Source organism: Euprymna scolopes, unplaced genomic scaffold, assembly GCF_053919585.1.
Source record: "Euprymna scolopes isolate OS-2025 unplaced genomic scaffold, ASM5391958v1 sca1, whole genome shotgun sequence".
Taxonomy (NCBI): Eukaryota; Metazoa; Mollusca; class Cephalopoda; order Sepiida; family Sepiolidae; genus Euprymna; species Euprymna scolopes.
In genome coordinates this window covers 1,313,659-1,323,658 of record NW_027633102.1, presented here as the reverse complement: position 1 = coordinate 1,323,658, position 10,000 = coordinate 1,313,659, and the positions used below count along the sequence as shown (strand labels likewise).

At 59.6% G+C, this 10,000-nt stretch overlaps 2 non-coding genes and 1 pseudogene across 2 annotated transcripts in view; all 3 read left to right on the top strand.

Annotated features, from left to right (window-relative positions):
* Positions 1 to 3,357: 3,357 nt before the first annotated feature.
* Positions 3,358 to 5,725, top strand: LOC145273563 (small subunit ribosomal RNA; annotated as a pseudogene).
* A 396-nt stretch (positions 5,726 to 6,121) lies between these two features.
* On the top strand, positions 6,122 to 6,281 carry LOC145273387 (5.8S ribosomal RNA). Its single transcript, XR_013866380.1, has one exon. It is a non-coding gene; the product is annotated as a 5.8S ribosomal RNA (ribosomal RNA).
* A 596-nt stretch (positions 6,282 to 6,877) lies between these two features.
* The window catches only part of LOC145273249 (large subunit ribosomal RNA), a 5,719-nt gene continuing 2,596 nt past the window's right edge, over positions 6,878 to 10,000 (top strand). Inside the window, exon 1 of the ribosomal RNA XR_013866274.1 lies at positions 6,878 to 10,000. This exon is cut by the window's right edge and continues 2,596 nt beyond it. This is a non-coding gene — a ribosomal RNA (large subunit ribosomal RNA).

Genomic DNA, 10,000 nt, shown 5'->3' with positions numbered 1-10,000 from the left:
TGTGCGGGCCTCCAGAGCTCGATAAAGTAGTGGTGTCGCTAGCGGTCGAGAAGGCACTTTTCGACGCCTACTGCCACCCCCACATGGCGGTAGGCGCAAAACTGGAAAATCGCCGACCAGAAATGTCGCTTCGTATAATCGACGTTTTTTTTGACCACCATTTTCAGGTGTCGGAGGTGGGTCTGGACGAATACCAACACCATTTCTGGGGTTTCACAACCGCCCGGCTTCTCCGACATATGTTGGAAAGGAGTAGCGATCGAGCGAAGGGGGCTGTCGGTAGGCGGCCGCGGGTTGCATGTGTGCCCGGGACAGCACCCCCATCCAACTAAGGGGTGTCCCCCGGGGGCCAGGGGGACCTCGTCCAGGTCGGCCGGGCGCTTCCAGACGCCTACCGACACCGGTCAGGTCGGCGAGGCTCCCGGCGGCCCCGAGCGGGACCACAGGTTGCGGAAGGCGTCCAAGTGAGCGGCGGCGACGCCAGGAGGCCCCCGGGGTCGACTCCGCGGCCCCCGGGTCGGTGTGCGGGCCTCCAGAGCTCGATAAAGTAGTGGTGTCGCTAGCGGTCGAGAAGGCACTTTTCGACGCCTACTGCCACCCCCACATGGCGGTAGGTGTAAAATCGGAATAGACCGGACCAGGAATGTCGAGGGGGAAAAAAATGACAAAGTCCTGGTGTGCCTAGGCGTCGAGAAGGCACTTTGCGACGCCTACCGACATCCCCATGTGGCAGTAGGCGTAAAACTGGAAAATCGCCGACCAGAAATGTCGCTTCGTATAATCGACGTTTTTTTTGACCACCATTTTCAGGTGTCGGAGGTGGGTCTGGACGAATACCAACACCATTTCTGGGGTTTTCCAGTTTGAAAGTTTTATAAAACATGTTCGGTAGGAAGCACACTTTGGTGTGTCGGTTCGTCGGAGCAGCGACTCTTTGCCTCGTGGTGGTCCGGAACGTCTCTACGGGCTTGTCGCAAAGGCGTCAGAAAGTGGCATCTCCGCCGCCTAGGGCTGTCACCGTTATCGCTGTCGCCGCGCTCCAACTTGTTTTGATCCGCCGCCTTCGTTCCTGCCAACCGTGCGCCCGCTCATCGTCGTTAGGTTATAATACGTGGTACGTGTGTGTGCTTCTCCGTGGACCTAGGGCTGCTCGACGTGTCGAACGATATGTTGGAACAACTAACGGCTCCTTTTCCTGGTTCCATAGTCGTCGTGGTACCCGCGTCGTCAGCCATATCTATGTCCACCATGTTTAGCCGATACGTTTGCTGCAGCTTCTGCTTCCGCCTCAGCGTTCGCCGCTCTCAGCCGCCGCTGTTGTTGCTGCCGTTCTGCCATTCAACCACTACCTGCGAATCTTTCGATGATCGGCCGAACGACCCATCGCTGTGCGACCGATAAATCCTCCGGATTAGGGAGAAACGCCGCCGCTCTCTGCCGCCGTCGAACGGAAAAACGTACATTGTAACGAACGAACGAACGAACGAACGAATTAACGAACGAGCGAACAAACAAACAAAAATAGCCGCGGGGGATGCACTATGTAGATCCTGATCCCCTTGTAACCATACGTACGTTGTTCGATGCTCTCCCGTCCTGGAAGTCGCCGCAGCAAACAGGAGGATGAGCAGCAGCAGGCGCCGCCGCCGTAACCGCCGCCTGCCTGCCGCCTCCTACTCCTGTCAGCGTCCGATCTCACAGCCGTGTGAACGTTCGCTGACACCCGATTTCTTTCCGTCTGGCAAAACCTTGGACGTCCCGCTCGCGGTACACGTGCTGCAGCGACTTCTCGTCCGACAACGCATAAGCGTCGACGTCTGCCGCCGCATCTTCTGATACGTGGACGGTGATAGCGCTAGTCCCTTCTTGCGCCACCTCCACCTTTGTTAGCGCCAAAGAAGATCGATCGAGCAGTCGTGGTCGCAGTCGATTAACCCGTTTTCACCGTCCGCAGTTCCCAAGCCGCCGATCAAGTCGTTGCTCTTCTTGTTCGTTCTTCCCATACCGTCGATTTGCACGGCTGCCGGATGAGCCATCCTCTGTCCGGCGAAGCGCTCACGTCAGTGATCGATACTTGCACCGACAGTCCTCCCGCTCGCGACTCGGTGCTCGAATCGGACTCGTTCGTTTTTATCTCGATGCGATTGTGAAAAGGGGGACCGGTCGTCAATGTCGTGTGTGTCGACGATGTTGTTCGCCCGGTCCGCCGCGTTGTTGTCGTTTTTTTTTTTTTTTTTTTCCCCTAACGTTCGCCGTCGCACGGACGAAAGGGTGAGAAAAAAAAAAAAGCTCGAAAAAGCCGCCCAAAAAAATCGGACCGAGGAGCCGCTTGCGAGAACGCGCCATGTGCACGTTGTCTCTCCTCGGTTTTCCGAGCACGAACACGACGCCGGTCGGTCGGTCGGTCGACGAAGGCGACGACGAAGGTGACGGGAAAATTTACGCCGCCGCTGCCCTGGTCCAGCTCCTCCCCGATGACGGCTGTGATGTTGACGTTGACGTTGGCGACGACGACGACGACGACGGAGACGACGACGACGACGAGACGGCATCGATGGCGACCACGATGACGACGACCTCGACGAGTTCAGTCTGCACCTTGACCTCCGATGTCCGTGTGCACTGCCGTCGTGCTGTTTGTCGTTTGTCGTATGTATCGCTGTCAAGGGTGCCGTTGTCGTTGTTGTTGTCGACGTTGTTGCTTGCTCTCTCGTCTCGGTCGGTTGGTACGTTGATGACGACGACGACGACGACGAAGACGACGACGACGACGACGAGACGGCATCGATGGCGACCACGATGACGACGACCTCGACGATTCCAGTCTGCACCTTGACCTCCGATGTCCGTGTGCACTGCCGTCGTGCTGTTTGTCGTTTGTCGTATGTATCGCTGTCAAGGGTGCCGTTGTCGATGTTGTTGTTGTCGACGCTGTCGTCTGTTCTCTCTTCTCGGCCGGCTGTGACGTGGACGTTGACGACGACGACGACGAGACGGAATCGATGGCGACCACGATGACGACGACCTCGGCGAGTTCAGTCTGCACCTTGACCCTCGATGTCCGTGTGCACTGCCGTCGTGCTGCTTGTCGTTTGTCGTATGTATCGCTGTCAAGGGTGCCGTTGTCGTTGTTGTTGTCGACGTTGGTCGCTTTCCGTTCTTTGAGTCTCGGTCTCGGTCCAAGTCAGGGGAGAAACAAAAAAGAGGCCATCAGCGCGGGCAGCGCGCTTCTACTGACGGCGAACCCCCTCGAAAAATAAATAAACACGTGCCCGTCGTTGTAGTTGTCTGTCTTATGTCGGTCGGTCGGTCGGTCGGTCTGTCGTTCTGTCGAAACAAAGTCCCAAATTCCAACGATACCTGGTTGATCCTGCCAGTAGTCATATGCTTGTCTCAAAGCTTAAGCCATGCAAGTAAGTTCACGCCACGCATTAGAACGGGCGAAACCGCGAATGGCTCAGGAACCGGACCTAATCCTCGGGACCGTATTCCTCCTCGGAGGCGATGGATAACTGTGGCAATTCTAGAGCTAATACATGTGACACAGGCCGCGATCGGTCGGCGCGCCGCCGTCGCCACGCCTCGCGCGCTGGCACCCGCGTCGGCCGTTCCGGGTCGCGGCGCTACATATTAGACTGAGACCGATGCGCGTCATTCCGTCCTCCCGTCGTCGGCGTTCCCGCTCGCGGGTCCGTTCGGTGGCGGGGCTCATAGGGCGGCGCGCTCCGCTTTGGTGACTCTGGATAACTCACTGGTCGATCGCACGAGCTTTCACGCCCGGCGACGGGTCTCTCGAGGGTCCGCCCTATCAACTGTCGACGGTCGGTTAAGTGCCTACCGTGGTTACTACGGGTAACGGGGAATCGGGGTTCGATTCCGGAGAGGGAGCATGCGAAACGGCTACCACATCAAGGAAGGCAGCAGGCGCGCAAATTACCCACTCCCGGCACGGGGAGGTAGTGACGAAAAATAACGACGCGGGACTCTGTCGAGGCCCCGCGATCGGAATGAGTACACTTCAAATCCGTTAACGAGGACCAACCGGAGGGCAAGTCTGGTGCCAGCAGCCGCGGTAATTCCAGCTCCGGTAGCGTATATTAAAGTTGTTGCGGTTAAAAGCTCGTAGTCCGAACTCGGGTTCGTGGTCGCGCAAGCGGCCCCGGGGCGGCGGCGCCATCGTCCGTCGTTGACTTTGGTCGTCCGTTCGCATTCCCGGCCCTTTCCGCCGGTGTCAACCGCTAGCATACCCGCCCACGCGGTCCTGCCGGCGAGGTGGACGAGGAGGTCGTGATCGGGATCCGGGAAAAAAAAAAAAAAGTGGTCGTCGGTTCGGTTCCGGGAGTAGTCTAACGGGGGGTGCTACGTGTGTGTGTTTGGGTGTGTTCATTCGCATCCCCGCACTCTGACCCCCGCGCTTCTCTCCTCTCCCTTTCCGCGCGTTCTCTTTTTTTTGAACCCCCGGTCGCTCCGAGTCCCTGCTTCGTGTCTTGTCTGCGCGCGTGTTGCGGTCGGCGGTTTCTCCTCCAAGGGTGCTCTTAACCGAGTGTCCGCGGCGGCCGGTACGTTCACTTTGAAAAAATTAGAGTGCTCAGAGCGGGCTGTTCAAGCTTGCATACGATAAGCATGGAATGATGGAAGAGGGCCTCGTCTACGTCTGTCGGTCTCCGTCTACGGCGAGGCAATGATCGAAGGGAGCGGTCGGGGCCACTCGTATTGCGACGTTAGAGGTGAAATTCTTGGATCGTCGCAAGACGAACTGCAGCGATGGCGTGTGGCAAGCACGTTTTCCTCGATCAAGAGCGAAAGTCCGGAGGTTCGAAGACGATCAGATACCGTCGTAGTTCCGACCGTAAACGATGCCGACCGGCGATCCGCCGGCGTTCGCTTCCATGACCCGGCGGGTAGCCTGCGGGAAACCAGAGTTCGGTTCCGGGGGGAGTATGGTTGCAAAGCTGAAACTTAAAAGGAATTGACGGAAGGGCACCACCAGGAGTGGAGCCTGCGGGCTTAATTTGACTCAACACGGAAAAACTCACCCGGTCCGGACACCGGTAGGATTGACAGATCGATAGCTCTTTCTCGATTCGGTGGGTGGTGGTGCATGGCCGTTCTTAGTTGGTGGAGCGATCCGTCTGGTTGATTCCGATAACGAACGAGACTCCGGCCTGCTAACTAGTGCGCCGATGTCAGTGATTTTTACGGCGGGCTCGGCGTCCTCCGTGGCGCTCGGGTCCGGGTCGGTTTTCTCACGCACTTCTTAGAGGGACGGGTGGCAGAAAGCCACACGAGGCGGAGCGATAACAGGTCTGTGATGCCCTTAGATGTCCGGGGCCGCACGCGCGGCTACACTGGAGGTATCAGCGGGGACTTCGCCCCGGCCCGAGAGGGTTGGGAAAACCTCTGAACCACCTCCCGTGATAGGGATCGGGGCCTGTAACCAACCCCGTGAACGAGGAATTCCCGGTAGGCGCGGGTCAACAAGCCCGCGTCGATCACGTCCCTGCCCTTTGTACCACCGCCCGTCGCTACTACCGATCGAACGGTCCGGTGAGGTCCTCGGATCTGGCCGACGACGCCGCCGGGCAGTGCGCGACGTGTCCGTCACGACACTCGTGCATCTACGCCTCGGCGTTCGATGCCTGGAGAAGACGACCGAACCCGATCGTTTAGAGGAAGTAAAAGTCGTAACAAGGTTTCCGTAGGTGAACCTGCGGAAGGATCATTACCGTTTTCCCGTTCGAGACTGGTTTGTTGTTTTCCGGCCTACCTCCTCTGTCTGTCGGCGTCCAACGCCTCGAATGCGCGCAAACAAACCTATAAAAGGCGGAGCGAGAGATAGATTTGTGGTGACGCGGAGGTTTTTAAAGCCCCAGCTCTTCTTGCTTGCTTCCGCGTCTTACCACCTGTTTGTTTTTTCGCCCACCGCAAGTGATGGCCGCTTCTTCTTTGCCTTGTCGCCGCTTTATCGTTTTTTGTTTTTTTTGCAGCCGCTGTGCCACCGCCGCTAGCTAAAAACAAACTACTCGCGACATTGCAATGCCGTCACGCCTCCTCGCACAGACCTCCTCGCACACTACTAAATCTATATAAACAAAAACTAATATAAAAAACCCAAGTGCTGAACCCTGGACGGGGGATCACTCGGCTCGTCCGTCGATGAAGAGCGCGGCCAGCCGCGAGAAACTGATGCGAAATTGCAGGACTCAGTGAACATCGACACCTCGAACGCACATTGCGGCCCCGAGATCCCTTGTCTCGGGGCCACGTCCGGTCGAGAGGCGGAACGTTACATGTCTTTTCTCCGTTAACGAAACGACATCTTGCCGTCCCCGTGCCCGCCCGGTCCTCGGCACGGTGGTACCGGGACGTCGCAGGAGCGAGTGGACGAGGGGGAAGAAAAATAAAAAAAAGAATTGACTCCTTTCAATGTCTTTTTTTTTTTTAAAACCCTCTCCGGCCTCCTCCTTCGTCTCCCGCTGGCAGACCGCGGAGTCTTTTCCCTTTTCGACCGCGTGAAGAAACACTGTGGAGGAGGAGCAGGAGGAGTCTGTCCGAAAGCAGCCGAAGGGAGAACAAAACAAAAAAAAAAGCACCGACCTAACCGACTGCCGACGTAAGCGCCGCCTGCTCGTCTCGCTCTCTGCCTCATGAAGGTGTCTCTCAGCGACGCCTCGAGCAGCGCGACGAGCACGGCCGTCGCACCGTAAAAAGGTGGCCGCGTCGTAGGCAACGTCGGATGGGGAGGACCCACGCTTTTTTTTAATTGTTGGCTTCTTCATTTTCGGTCGGACGGGCGCTATATCGGCCAGCCGTCGTCACACGGAGGGTACCGATCGAGATTCCTCTCCTCCAAACACCACACTCTACTAAAAACCGCCGCCCTCGGCTCGGACGAGACGACCCGCTGAACTTAAGCATATCGCTAAGCGGAGGAAAAGAAAACCAACCGGGATTTCCCTTAGTAACGGCGAGTGAACCGGGAGAGGCCCAACGCCGAATCCCGTCGCAAGTTAAAGGCTTCGGGACGTGTGGCGCATGGGTCGAAGGCAGCCGTTCGTTTTCGTCTCGCATAGTTCGGAGTTTCCCTCGATCGGGGCCGCCCGCGGCGGGTGCCAGGCCCATTCGGTGCGGACGGCGAGCGACGGCCTTCGATCCGAGAGTCGGGTTGCTTGGGAACGCAGCCCAAATCGGGTGGTAAGCTCCATCCAAGGCTAAATACCGGGACGAGTCCGATAGTCGACAAGTACCGTGAGGGAAAGTTGAAAAGAACTTTGGAGAGAGAGTTCAAGAGAACGTGAAACCGCCCAGGGGTAAACGGGTGGGACCGCTCACCGCGATCGCGGGGGGACTCAGTCCGGTGCTGCCTAGGCTCGAGCCCAAAACTCGATGTGTGTTCTTGAAAGAGAGGCCGTCGCGGCACAGGTCGTCGTTCGTCGTGTCCGCGGGGAACTCGTTCTCCGCGGGCCAGCTTTTGTGCCCGCGTCGCCGACGAAGGAGACGGGCCGCGTGGATAGCGGGAAGGGAAACGTGGTGACGACCGCGGCGTCGGTAGGTGGCTGCGTCGGTTGGCTGCGACGGAGGGGACTCGTCCTCTCGATCGCTGCTGCCGCCGGGCCCTAACCCGCCGCATCCGTCGCCGCCGCTTCTTCTTTCCTCCTGCTCCCTCCGCGCGCGACTCCGCTGCACCCGTCCCTTCTCATCGCTCGGCGTAATCATGGCGCGGGCGCTTCGGCGCGACCTCCGCGCGGCCGGCACCGGACGCACTTCCCCTCCGGTCCGTCGTCGCGACCCGTTCCCGGCGTGCAGGTCGAACACGCGGGTTTTTTCCGTAGGCGGCAGGCGTTTCATCACCCTGAAAACCCCCGTCTTCCCACCTTGTGAAGTCGGGGGCCACCGGCCGTCGGGCCCGCGAACGTAACTGCCCCTTTCTGCCGGGAACGGAGGAAAATCTGACACGATCCGTTACACGTGGCGAGCCGGTCCGTTTTGATCCCGCCGGAAGTCGCGTGCGGGCGACGCACTCTGTGTGTCGCTCCTTAGGCGCCCCCACCGTCTCGGGCGCGTGCGCGATGAGAGGCGGGATAGGACTGGCGCGGCCTCGCCGTCACGCACCTCGCCGACGTTTCGGGTTCTTGTCGGGGGCAACCCCGCCCGCGCCCGTTTTCCGTTTCCGGAGAGGTCGCTCGGCGACGCTTTTTTACTCGAGCCGCCCGCCACCCCGGGTCAGCGACGTGCATCGGCAACCCACCCGACCCGTCTTGAAACACGGACCGAGGAGTCCTGGCCGTTCGCGAGTCGTAGGGGCCACCTCTGACTAACCCGAAGGCGAAGCGAAAGCGAGAGAGCGTGTAGGAGGGCGTCGATCGGGAGAGGTGTCGTGGCAAGTCGTCCGGGGGTCGTCGGGGGGTGTCGTCGGTCTCGTGCCGTCGTCTTCTCCTCGCCTCACCCGCCTCCGAGCCGTGCCCGATCCCGCCGGCGCGGCGTTTTCGGCCTTCCGCCGTCGCTGCTGCGGTGCCCGCAACTTTTCCTTTTTTCTCTCTTCCGAGAGAGATAGGAGAGGGAAGGCTCGTGGCTGACGTGCGGTTGTTTTTCCCTCCTCCCCGAGAGGGGACCGCGCATCTTCCAAAAAGGGGAATTGCCGGGCGCCAGCTTCCATATCCTCCTTCCGCCCATCGGTGAGATCCCGCGGCTTGAACTAGTCCTATTTTGTCGTCGAGTTTAGGCGCTGCGCGCGGGCGCATCACCCCCGGGTCGGTTTCCCCTTTTTCCGAGTACGACTCGGCCGACTCTGGCGTAGCGAGCGACCAGGGACCCGAAAGATGGCGATCCACGCCCGGTCGGGATGAAGCCAGAGGAAACTCTGGTGGAAGTCCGAAGCGCCTCTGACGTGCAAATCGATCGTCGGAACCGGGTGTAGGGGCGAAAGACCAATCGAGCCGTCTAGTAGCTGGTTCCCTCCGAAGTTTCCCTCAGGATAGCTGGCGCTCGATCGTCGCAATTCCATCCGGTAAAGCGAACGATTGGAGGCCCCGGGGCCGTTCACGGCCTCGACCTACTCTCGAACTCGGAACGGGTGGAACGGGCCGACTCTCCCGAACGACGGAGCCGACCCATCCGGCCGCCGCCGCCAGCACGCTTCGCTGGGCGGTTGGTCACCTCGAATGCGAGTGCCAAGTGGGCCACTTTTGGTAAGCAGAACTGGCGCTGTGGGATGAACCAAACGTCCGGCTAAGGTGCCTAACGCGACGCCCATGAGATCCCCGAAAGGGTGTCGGTCGATATAGACAGCAGGACGGTGGCCACGGAAGTCGGAATCCGCTAAGGAGTGTGTAACAACTCACCTGCCGAATCGACCGGCCCCGAAAATGGATGGCGCTGGAGCGACGGACCGATGCCGGACCGTCGCGGCGAGGAGCGATGAACTTTCGCGCCGAAACGATGCCGCGACGAGTAGGAGGGCGCCGCGGCGAGCACGGAAGCCTAGGGCGCGAGCCCGGGTGGAGCCGACCGCGGGTGCAGATCTCGGTGGTAGTAGCAAATATTCGAACGAGACCTTCGAAGACCGAAGTGGAGAAGGGTTCCGTGCCAACGGCGGTCGAGCACGGGTCAGTCGGTCCTAAGACGCGGGCGAAAGTCTTCCGAAAGGCGCCGGATCCGTTATGAAAGTGAAAGGAAAGCGAATCGAATCGAATCGAATCAAAGCCCAAACAAAAAAAAGCGGCCGGCCTCCCGTCGAAAGGGAATCGGGTTAATATTCCCGAACCCGGACTCGGAGAGGGCCCGGGGGTGGCGACGCTGTCGGCAGCGATGTCGGCGGCGCCCGTCGCTTCCCGGGCGAAACCGCGGTGACGCAAGCGAGCCCGGAGACGTCGCCGGGAGCCCCGGGAAGAGTTCTCTCTTCTTCGTAAAGGACCATGTCCGTGGAATCGGCTCGTCCGGGAGATACGGAAAAGGTACCTGTAGAGCGCCGCGGCTCGGGCGGCGTCCGGTGCGCTTTCGG